Here is an 11,680-nt window from a genome sequence, read left to right on the forward strand (position 1 = left end):
CTCCCCTGGTTAACACCTAGAATTCAGCCCCCAACCCCACACTTCATCCAGTTAACGGCGATGACTGCGTCCTTTGATTTACTGTCATCACAGTGGGTGTGTTTAAGTCAGAAGAAATTGAGCCTGCCATTGTCTAGTCTTTTACTGCTCACAATGGGGTCCTATGCTCGGGAATTAGAGGAATTGGTGTGGTGTGAGTTGCTTACCAACTTATTTTTTATATGCGGCTTCCTGCAGCATTATGGGACTGGTAATCCCCTCCTATTCGCAGGTGTCAGCACGAAGTGCAGGGGAGCCAACCACCACTGGGCAAGGAGGAGCCAAACAGTATTTAAGAACGGGAAACGCAAGAGCAGAGACTGCAAGCATTTGAGGAAGGCAGCAATGCCGAAACCGCTCATGCGATGATGGTCTCAATAAAGAATCCGTGAAATGGCCCCGCTGTGTCCTGTCATTTCTCCCGAGCGGAGGAGTTGGTTTGACTTTGAGATAGATATATATATATATATCTATCAAACTCCCGGAGACCAGGAGAAGAAGGCAAAGGATTCAGTTTCAACAAGATTGCTTATTTAATTTTCAGATTTGCATGATATCGGTTCACTCGGCCAGACAAAACAAAAAGCCGACACGTTTCGCAGCAGCCGCTGCTTGATCACGGTAACTTACAAAACAAACGGTTACTATTGGTTTACATATGTTTGAAAAGGTGTTACATCATTTCCTGCAGCATTTAGGTCATAACAAGCCCATAAGCCTTATGGGACATGTAGTATTATATGTTATAACATGTGTGAGAACGTGCAAATTTACAAAACCTTCTCGGGTACACTTTCAGTTAAAGTTTTTTTTCCTGTTACATATATACACAAAATGCAGTGTAATTGACCCCATTTGGTGTTTAAATAATGTCAAAAATACCAAAATTTTTCCTCTTTTTTTTGGTGCACAGATTGTTTAGAACATTTTAATTCATTCTGTTTGCTGTTTATTATAATAGTTCTGTCAAAGCTCACTAGAGGTGCACATAAAGTTCCTCCGACTGGTTTAAACCAAAGGGGGTCATTGTTCTGAATTTTAAGATATGTCGAGATTCCTTCTGACGGAGTAATTTTTCCAGATTTCCTCCCCGTTTATTATCTATGACTTGATCAATGCCATAGAATTTCAAAGTTTTCCAATCCCCATTATGGACCAATTCCATGTGTCTGGCTATGGCGTTGTTTTTGTCCTTATGTGTGGTTGCACGAGTGTGTTCCAAAATTCTCTTTTTTAACTCGAATGTCGTGCTGCCTATATATTTCAATCTGCATGGACATTCTACAATATACACCACATATCTGCTTTTACAGCTGATTAAGTTTGGAATTTTCCACATCTTTTTATTGGCCATTTGGTTTTCCAATGTCGGTTTTGCTATTAGGCAGACCTTGCAATTGTAGCATTTAATGAAGCCTTTAGTTTGTAACCAGTCTTTGCTTTTGTTTTGCGTGTCAAGGTGACTATGCACTAGGTAATCATTGAGAATCCTTGCTCTCCGGTATGTTACTGTGGGGTGATCCCCTATCATTTTTCCAATGGTGCCATCTAATTTTAGAATTTTCCAATTCTTCTTGAGAATTTGGTTTACCATTTTAGAATTCTGGGTATAGTCTGTTATAAATCATCTCTGTTGGTTTCTTTATGGTTTTGGATTTGATTTTCAGACAATCACTTCGTGTTTTTGCATGTGCTTTCTGCCAACCACTATTTATCGTCCCAGTATTGTATTGACGACTTTTGAATCTTTTTGCAGTGTTTGTGCTGTGTTTTAGCCACTCATCTTCCTCACTGCAAATTCTGCGAATTCGAAGAAATTCGCCATATGGTATGTTTTGAATTAGTGATCTTTGGTGGAAACTGTCAGCTTGTAGGGTGGCATTGGTGGCAGTTATTTTGCGATGTAGAGTTGTTTGAATTTATTTTATTGTCCTTTATGTAGATCTGTGTGTCCAGGAATATAGCTTCAGTGTTATTTATTTGATAAATGAATTTTAGAGTTTCCATACTCGTATTCAGTATTTCGAAATACTCCTGAAATTCCATTGCTGTTCCTTTCCACACAATTATGAGGTCATCTACAAATCTTGACCATTGAACAATTTTCTCCACATATTTTTTGTTCTGCATGTTCCATGCCACTTCTTTTTCCCACCATCCCATGGTGAGGCATGCGTAGCTAGGGCTACAGGAAAAACCCATGGCCGTGCCATTGCATTGTCTGTATATTTCCTCTCCAAAGAGGAAGATGTTTCCCGTGAGGCAGATTTCCAACATTTTCAATAACATACAGTTGTGGTCGCTTAGATGTATAGTTCTTTCTTGTAAAAAATATTTACACACATTGATCCCCACGTCATTCGCTATGGTGGTATACAATGATACGACATCCATTGTTATTAAGTGATAGGAGTCCTCCCAGGTGATTAGTTCAAGCTTTCGCAAAGTGTCATTTGTATCCTTGATATAGGATTCCAAATTGGTTACAAAAGGTTGCAAGAAGTAGTCTATATAGTTGGCCATTGGCTCAAGAAGAGATCCGTTGGCCGAGAGTATTGGTCGTCCCGGGGGGTGTGCTGCGTCTTTGTGCACTTTTGGGAGGAAATAAATGGTGGCCATGATTGGATGATCCACCACTAAATATTTTTTCTCATCGTCATTGAGTAATTTTAGAGCTGTCCATTTATCAATGTGTTCATCTATCTCTCTTTTCATTTTGTTGGTGGGATTCACTTGTAGCCTCTCATAGTAAGTTGCATCACTTAGTTGTCTGTGCGCCTCGTTGATATAATCTTGCCTGTCCAAGATCACAATATTTCCGCCTTTGTCAGCTGTCTTTATTATTATTTGTTTGTCATTTGAGAGGTTATACAGAGCATTCCTTTCTTCTTTTGTTAAGTTGTCTTTGTAGCCCATTTTTTTCATTTGATATAAATCTTGTGTGACAGCTTCTTGAAAGAGATCTAATTTATTCCCTGGATGTAACTGGGGATTAAATCTTGATTTGGGATGTTTGTCACTCAGGCCTGCACCAATTTGTTTGTGAGCATCTTGGAGGGTGATCTCTTCATCTTCCAAAGCATTAAGATTGAGTAACGTTAGATATGCTGTCGCATCTTTTGCTTTAAGGGTAGCTTCAGGTATCGTATTTGGAATAGGTTCTTTCTTTGGATGTTCCATGAAGAATTTGGAAAGTTTCAGTTTGCGTATATATAGGTATAAGTCTATCCTGGTTTGTGCAATATCCATGTTTTTGGTTGGACAGAAGTTTATCCCTTTTTTGAGGAGGGTCTCCTCAAAAACAGTTAGTTGTCGTTTGGATAAGTTGAGTATTTGAAGTTCCATTTCGTGCGTTTCTTCAAAATCATTTGTTTCCATATTATTGTTTGTCAGTGCTCCTTCCTTTGGGCCATGCTTCTGGTTGTCGCTCCAGTTTTCGTTGTTGTACTGCTTGTTCCGTCTTCCTCTCCGCCGCGGTTTTTTGCTTTTGTTTGCCAAGGGCGTCCTCTGCCCTTTCCTCTTATTTGGATTTGCGCACCGCGGTTCTTTTCCCATTCTCTTTGTTGAAGAACCAGGCGCATGTCCCCTAAAAAATCCTGTTTTTCTCTTTCTGCTTGGTTATCGGATTCTTCTTCACTGACTTGTTCTGTAGAGGTTAGGGAGGAGACACTGCTCGAGACACTTGTTTCAAATTGCGATGCGTTTTTTCTAAAGGAATCAAATTTTCGCGCGAAAGTGAATATTCGCCCTTCCGCGTAATCAACTGTATCCCTTATGAATTTTGAGTGTTTGCGTTGTCTAACCACTTCCTCATGTTTTTGTATATGGCCTTCCAAATCCTCTTTATATTTAACCATATCAGGGCTTAGTTTCAATGTTGCCAGTTCCTTTTCCATTTCGCAGAGTTCCTCTTTTATTTTGATCAAAGCAATGTCTATATGTTTCACTAGTATGGCAATCAAGCCCAGGTCATTGGTGGCATCCTGGTAATTGGGCATTAACATGATCCTCAGTCCTCTTGGTACACGTTGTACCTCCAGATATTTTTTTAATACCAAAACTTCCCAAGATTTATTTATTTCTTTTTTACTCAGTTTTTCCCATACTCGAAGTTTTCCTTTAACATCCAGTTTCCCAGTTGTGTTCTGTGTTTGCACGTCTTTTTGTACCTGGTCCTTTTCAAACATTGACGTGAAAAATTCTTGTCTATTCACTTCTCTTTTTTCCATTTTTTGTCTTGCACAGAGTGTTGTTTCCACCGTTGTTACACCAAAACGTGCAATTAATATTTATTCCACTTCTGTGTGTTGAGATATATATTTTCCGGGGCCTGGTGTTTTTTTACTTTTATGAGTGTAAGATTACAAGTGCAAGAATGTGACAGTAAGGGTTGGAGTGCTCCCATACTTTTAATATACAACAGAGGTTGCTGCAACCTGTTTAACACAAAGGGACTGGTGTTGCGATCCGGGAGAATAACAAGACGGCAGACTCCAGGTGAGGGATAGGCTTTCCTTCACTTGAAGTCTGCCGTCTATTAATTGATCCAATCTCCAGTCGGCATCAAAGAACAATAACTGAGGCGCTCTCGTGGAATCCTCAGAGCGCGGTGTTCGCGGAGGAACCGACAACAGAAAGGGGAAAAGGGAAGCAATAAAAAACACTTGTTGGAGAACACATTTTATCACATTGCCTTGTAACAACTGGCAGAACTACGGAAACAGGTGGCTACTTACCCGAAAGTTTTATTACTCCAAGTACGTCTTCCTCGTCACAGTCCTTACTTATGAATTCATCTCCTTACATGCTGCAGAACAAGATCACCAAACTACGTTGAGATTGGCAAGTCCCTCGCACGGTGAGGGACGTGTACCCCTGCCCTGAGTGTCCCCAACTGCAATACCTGGTTCCCAGCTGCTGTTTGTTGTCATGGGCGACCACAGATCATGAGAGTGCCCCATGACATAAGCTTGTCTCATGAATTGTGGTCTTTTTGGACCAGGAGAGGGTGCTCAAAGCACTAACCTCATAATCATGAAAGGCTACTATCATTGAAAATTCTATAGGTCTTGCCTTTTATTAAGTTAAAGCCATTTGCTTTGCTATACAATACCATTAGCAAAGCAAATGGCTTTAACTTAATCAAAGGTGAGACCTATTACAGTTTTAATGCTTGTTTCTCCCTACTACCCCACTCTAAGCTAATACTTTAAATATGTAGACCATGTTTTGTGATGTACCACTTCCGATACTTGTCAATAGTTTGCATTGTGGGCCGTCTCAGTGTGTACTGAAAGGGCTTCAGGGTGGTCTGTTTCGCACCATGGAGGGGGTTGGCCACTGCTCCCTCCCAGAGGACTGCCTGGCCTCTGTACTCTGCCTCCACTTCTGTTGCTGCTGCCTATTTTTCATTGTCCTAGCGCCGCAGCTCCACAGGGCTTTCGCCTGCCAGACTGCTGCTTGACTTGAAGCAGCTCATACTGGACTGCTGCATGGCAGCACTCTGCTTTGGGACGCTGTCCCCCAGCAACTCTCTGCAGATCAAGAACTTGTGCTTATTCTGGGAGGCCGACTGTCACCACAACTGCTTTAACTGTTCAAATTGCATAACCCCACTGGTTAGAACAGGACTCATTCACAAACATGATGGCATACTATGTTTTGACTGCAATAGTTCTCTATAAAGAGCTGAAAGACTTGGGTGGAATCCTATTCAAGTATTCTGCAGTGTAATGGGAATGAACTCCCTCTCCCTGCTGCCCATGACCAGTGTACCTCCCAGTGCCTTCTTTTAAACACCCCTTTATGTGTCTCTCATATGCACTCACTTTCTTCTACACTCAACAAGTACTTCATTATATACCTTGCCTGTACATCTCCACTACTTAGCAGTACCTCCTCACCAACTACCAGTGTTTTCCTTTATTTTTGCTCTTTTCATTGCAGTTTCGGGCTTCCCACTGCACAATTCAGTCACATACATCACCGTAGTACCTCGCCCACATATCCTTTTATTGCCCCACTGCGCTTCCTTCCAATGCCCTAGCAACCCCCACTCAGTTCCTATCTACCGTCCCCGCCTACGCCTCTCCAACATCCACCCAGGACCTCCTTACACTGCCTCCCGGTACTACTCTTATCTTGCAGCAGTGAATTTTCTCTTGGTACGCCTACTTCACCCAGTACTTTTCACTTCATCTTCACAAAAGACTTTCCTCTTACCCCTCCCAATTGCCCTGCTCTTCCTCTACCAGTTCCTTTCCCCGAGGACCCCTCTCACTCACTACCTTTCACTCACACAGGGCTGTGGAATTTAATAAAATATCTACTTTTCCATGGGACAGGTTGCTTCATAAATCTATTTACTTGTCCTGTAACAAAATCCACTTGTCCCATTTGTGCCATGTAATGTGGCGACAAATTATGGCAGCAATCTTGTTATATATAGGAGCTCTGAAATAGCCTCTGTGATTATGCCAGGACTCCTTCCATAGTAGGGTTTGAATACTAGCAATTCCATTATGTTGCTACATTTATGCAGATCTACATACTGGGGCTAAAGGTAATGGTAAGCAACAGTTCCAGGGTTGGAATGCTTTTTTGAGTCTTTGCAAACCTACTAAATTGCATGTTTTAAGGGTTTTCGCCAACACTTCTCTAATCTTTTCACATACTGAGAAAAGTTAGAAATGTATTCCTGAGAATGAAAAAAGTGGTTGGAGGGAACATGAATTTGCGAACACTCAGATTTTCGCATGAGCAAATCTACAACTGGATATTTGCTCATGCTGAAATGCATTTCAAATATTTTTTAGGAGTACTATTTCTTGGCCTACTTGTGTTGTCTTGTGAATTCACAAAAGTAGTATATCTGCTCTTAATGCAAGGACCTGGGTGCTCTTTAGAGACTTTTTTAAATAACTGGGCTCCTAATTAGGTCTGGGCATTAACCATGACCTTTCGTGTTTATTACAATTCGGACTCTCATGTCTCGCTGTCTCAGTCTCTCTCTCTCTCTGGCGCTCTTTCTCCGTCTATTGGCTAGCTTCACTATGATAGACACATTCTGTTCTTTCACAAGGAGCATATCAACACAGTTATTTTGTTCAGTGCCAGGAACTGCTGTGTCAATGTGTGCTTTTTGAGACAAAAACTATTTTTGCTTTTGCCAATGTTTGTTATAATGGTGAGGCCCGCCGCTCCCACACCAATAAGGTTTTACAAAAACCATGCCAAAACAAGTCACACATTGACAAAACCAAAAGACTGACCAACTGTTTCAGAACTACTGGCTCTACCAAAGCGTGTTTATTTTTGTTTCCAATAATCTTATTAAAACTGGTTCCACTGATTTTCCATTCTAAATATTTTTGGGAAATTCCAGCATACATCAACACATTTTACTAAATGATGTTGCAAAGAAATGGTACCTAAAATATTACAGTAGTTTAGCAAAATGTTTTTGCATTTTTTGTGTGAACATTTTATTTTGAAAGCAAAGAATCCTCAGTCTTGCTTTCAAGCTTCTGCAAATATGTGCATCTAATCAGAGAACATTCTAGAAGCAGTATACATAGCCTCATATTGCTAAACTTTGAAAACGTGTGTACACGTTTATATACTGGAACCACTGTTAGTAGTCCAGTTTGAGCTTACAACATTTACTTAGTGTGCGTACCCTAATAATAAAGGCTTTGCATGGACCTTTTGGCTTAGTTAAAGCTTGTTATACTTTTAGTTCCACTAGATGTTCTTCTAATCTGGCCCTAGTGTGAACAGAACTCTGGCAATGTTCTAAAGTTGCATTATATACCACTACTGTTATGGTCTCACATCCTCGAATATCAAGTGAAAATTGAAATATCCACGTTTTCATTCGATTAATCAAGCTTGAAAAGGAAGGTTTCATTTCTTTCAGCTTATATGCTTTCAGTCAATAGGAGATGGCTGTAACGGGGACGGGTGGCCCCCGCTCCCTGTACCCTGGTGTGAGCCTGTAACCTGTGACCCCTCCCTCTTGTTTCCACAGCCGTCAACACCCCCTGCGTGGAACTGGCAAGAGGAGCGGTATAGTTGCAATGAAGAGGACGTAGGCCTCGGGCCCTTTAACTGGTCTGGCGGGAGTGCTGCAGAGGAGGAGTCCGGCTCTGCCTTAAAAGACGTCAGCGAGAACACACAGAGGTGTCTTTACACCGGAGGAGCGGTCAGTGAGTGGAGAGGAGCGGCGTGGAGCAAGAGTGAATACGAAGGCAGAACAGAGAGGAAGCATACGGAGGAGACGAGAACGACATCGGAGGAAGAGAAGAGGGCGACATCGGAGGAGACGCGAGAAGCAGCGGTAACGGAGGAGGAGAAACGCGAGGATCAGGAGACCGGGATCCGAAGGAGCTCAGCGGTGACTCAGGAGCCAGGAGGCCAACGGTACCACGCTTCGCCCAGCCGCTCCCCAGGAGGGGTGTGGCTAACCAAGGTGCGTGACCGGATAGCGGGTTGGGTTGGAATGAAGGGTAGAGGCCCCCCGTGAGCCCTTGTTAAGTTCCCGGTATCCACGTCCCTCACGTCCACTAAATACCCCGAGCACAGAGGTTACCTACACTCCCCTCCCCAAGACTGTTGATTTAGTAAGTGTGTACACGGATACCTCCCTCTCTTGTGTTTCCCCGCCGGTGGAGCCTGGGTCACCACGGAGCCCGACGAAGGAATGAGGAGGAGGAGTCCGACTCGGAGAAGGGAGGAAGGAGTGCTGCGAAAGAGCCGCCGGGAGAGGAGCAGATCCCCCAGGAGAGTCGTACCCAGGAAAACCTGTACTGACTTACTATTCCACCAAATAAAGCCTGGTTTAACCATCACCAAGACCCGTCTCCTGCCTTTCCCTACCCCGCAGGTTACAATGGCATATAGTAATCTTTTAACCAGTGGGCTGTCTCAATGAGACAGTAGATTTAGGCTAAATAGATAATGATGGGCTACCTCAGTAAGTTTTAATGTTTTGCAGTGTTTTAATCCAATGCCAACACTGACGGTCCTCCAAAAGGGTAAAAGGCATCTGTGACCAATAAATACCCTTTAAAGAGCTCGTTCTAAGGCATACAACTCATGTTAAAAGGGATACCCACAATCATAACATTATTCTGAGATACTACTCAAAACAGAAGCAATAAATTAGGCTTTACCCGAAGAAAATGCGTAGACTCAAACCTTCTGCCTGTGGTTTGATTTTTGGGGTTATGTACGTGTTAAAAGGCTACCAAAAACTGGAACACAAATGTGGTAAATGTTACTTTTCTAATTCATACTCTAGTTGATGTTTTTCCCTTATCGCAAATGAAGAGTAACGTGCATACCATACTCTCTGCAAACTAAATGGCATCCAGACAACGGTGTGTATGTGCACTTATATAGACACAAAAACATGGACAATTTTGTCAATAGGAGTGGTAGTCCCACACCACTACCCTGCCAATGTGCCTTTGAGGCAACAAAGAAAATATGAAAATTGCAAATTCACACCTATGTATCCTCAGATGGAAGACAGCAATGGATCTTGTGATGGTTTTTTATTGCAGAAATCGGTTACTGCACCACTGAAACTGGTGGTTGCGAAAATTCTAGTTGGAAATCATTAGGACAATGTCACGTGGTCAGGATAGGCCTAGCAGAAACACAGGCATTAACATGCTCACGTTTTTTAGGTTGCCATCTCTTTTACACAATTACTTTTGACATACTTTTGCATGTGTGCCAATGCAGGATAACACTCCATGAATTTGCATTGCTTATATTTCTAGTTTATGGGTCCATTACCATGTCACCTAGTAAGAGGGACAAAGTTCACTGCACAAATGTAATGTGTGTTGTTTGATAGGGTTGGGGACACCGCAATCCAACTAGAACAAACAGCTGCGGCCTAAACAGAGGTGGCAAAACAGCCACATGGCTTCAGTTATTATAAATACACAACCACTTCCATGTTTAGGCAGAGATGCACTCAGTTCACACAGCGAGGTCACTTCACATTGGAATTCCAGCTCAGCTGATTCCGGTTTACTGACACAAGCGATGTCCAGTGTTACAACAAGACTGTTACCCACAGGTAAGGGCGGAGTTAGTCCACCTGGCAGGGATTTGGCAGATTACTCACCCTAGGCAAGACAAGGTTAGTGAGAGCTAGGGTGGGGTACACTATACTAGTACTTGTCCGTAAAGTCTTACATAAATATTATGGGGACATAAGATATGCACAGGAGTCCATCAAAGTATCCGTGGGACAATATATATCAATGGCAGAAAAAGGCGGACCTCCTTCATGTTTACCCGATAGTTATCTTTTAAGAGACATTACTCGTCTGGAGCGAAGCCTTCTTTTTCACCTTAGATCTGGTACAATAAAATATCTGCTGTGCTTCCCCATAGGATACCAACCCAATATTGAGGATCTGGCTTGCCCATGCGGCAACCTAGGAAAACAGTCCATGCTGCATTTCTTGTTTTTTTGCACCTTTTATAAAAAATATAGTATACAGCTATTGATACCATTTTTTAGGATGAAGGGAATAACGGATTTTAAGGTTGCATATAATATCATTCTTCAGGTTAAAGATGACGATTTAACATACCGAGTGTGCACCTTTTCGAAAATGGCTGTTCATTTGCTTTCTTCCATGAATTCTTGAATGTTGGATTAGGATACATTATATGCACTTTCGGATTTTATATTTAAATAGGGCAATATGTAATTCGATTAATATGCGGGTGTATAGAGTACTATGCAATAGAATTTAATAAGTTTGCTGTCTGCTGCTATTTTTACTCGTACTATGCACATTGGCACTTTTATATAATGCTGCTATCTGTAACTTTAATGTAATCTAATTATTTGCTCTTTTATGCTGCTACTCCCTGAAATATTTGCACATCACACTTTGGCACTTTAGTATTGAAGCTGCTATCGAATACGTGTGATAACCTTGCAACATATTTATTGATTAGTTGTAGAGCTGAATTTAGCTTTTAAATATTTTTATGATAACAGATTATGCAAGTGATTATGAGAAATGTCTAAATGATAATCTTGCAATATATCCATTGATTAGTTGTATGGCTGAATTTGGTTTTAAAATTTTTAATGATGATGGACTATGTAAATGATTATGAGAAATGTTTGTACTTTTGTGGATAATGCATATGCAAATAAAGACCAATGAAACTGAAACAAGTACTTATATGCCTGCTTATGGACAGTGTCTTAGTACAATGGTGGAAACATTCATCCTTTTCACCGTTCTTGCAATGTTAATTATGATAATCTATTGCACTCTACTCATGATCACAGCACCCGTATTTTACACATGATTCACCATGCTTCAATAAACATTGAAATGCCTTGCTGAGTATTTCTTGTGTACTTCTTTGGGTATGCATGAGAGTCCAAACGAAAGGGTTTTAGATCTGTCACCACAATATCCTTGGGGGATCAGGGTTGTCATGTTCTAAGGTTGCACACATATGTTGCACAGCAAGGTTAGGGGTTCGGATGGTGTACGGTGAGCTAACAGGACTATAGGCCAACATCCCCGGAGGGGGTGCAGGGAAACAGACTGGCACCATCCCAATGCTTATGTTGGCCAACAAACTCCCAGTT

The 11,680-nt window shown here is 41.7% G+C and overlaps 1 protein-coding gene across 2 annotated transcripts in view; it reads right to left on the reverse strand.

Annotated features, from left to right (window-relative positions):
• Positions 1–11,680, reverse strand: part of DYNC1LI2 (dynein cytoplasmic 1 light intermediate chain 2) — a 424,537-nt gene that overhangs the window by 354,040 nt on the left and 58,817 nt on the right. The window lies entirely within an intron of this gene.

This window comes from Lissotriton helveticus, chromosome 12 (genome assembly GCF_964261635.1).
Source record: "Lissotriton helveticus chromosome 12, aLisHel1.1, whole genome shotgun sequence".
Lineage (NCBI taxonomy): Eukaryota > Metazoa > Chordata > Amphibia > Caudata > Salamandridae > Lissotriton > Lissotriton helveticus.